This window comes from Sinocyclocheilus rhinocerous, unplaced genomic scaffold (assembly GCF_001515625.1).
Source record: "Sinocyclocheilus rhinocerous isolate Xijiao unplaced genomic scaffold, SAMN03320098_v1.1 scaffold1733, whole genome shotgun sequence".
Taxonomy (NCBI): Eukaryota; Metazoa; Chordata; class Actinopteri; order Cypriniformes; family Cyprinidae; genus Sinocyclocheilus; species Sinocyclocheilus rhinocerous.
In genome coordinates, this window is record NW_015640388.1 from 353018 (window position 1) to 353712 (window position 695).

A 695-nucleotide genomic window follows, 5' to 3' on the forward strand; every position below is an offset into this window, starting at 1 on the left:
TTCCCCCCCTCTCGATTCTCTTTCGGTTGGAGGGGTAGGGTAAGGGGCAGGGCCAGATAGCCCTTCAAACAAAGATTTTTCGGGACCCCACTTCAATCGAAGGGGTATGAATTATCTCAGCGTAAACCGGCTTCAGGGGCAACATGGCTGCCCGAGCGAACTAAAAGACACATAAATGTAAGCATTTTTGGCATTAATAAAGATTTTAACGAAAAGTAGTCATTTGTTTTATGTTACATTCAATTGTGAGTTCATATTTACGGTCATGTTACTCAAAGAAATGTTTGCAAAAAATCGCTAATATTTGCGAACAAACGTCATATCATTATAGACTGCACGATAGTGCCACAACATATTTTCATGTCTGATCAGGGCGATAACCACCGTAGACATTGAGGGGGGCTAGTCCCCCCAATAATTAGAAATCGCTAAACCCTTTTCTCAAATATTGCCAATTCGAGAGAGAGAGAGATGAAAGTTGCGGGTATGCGCATCTGTGCGTTTCTCTTTTTAGAGTGCGTTTACTTAAAAAACAGCGATTTATCCTCTTGTTGCTGGAAAATATAATGTAGCGATTCAGTATTTAAACTGTTATTAATAAAAGTCGTGGGGCAGCGTTGACAAGTTTCTTTTCTCCTGGATGTGTGAGCTGCGCGATATCTAATGTGTGTGTGTGTGTGTGTGTGTGTGTGTGT

General features: G+C 41.3%; 1 protein-coding gene across 2 annotated transcripts in view; it reads right to left on the reverse strand.

Annotated features, from left to right (window-relative positions):
* The window catches only part of LOC107752632 (lipoma-preferred partner homolog), a 201604-nt gene that overhangs the window by 152523 nt on the left and 48386 nt on the right, over nt 1–695 (reverse strand). The gene's annotated exons all lie outside the window — the stretch shown is intronic.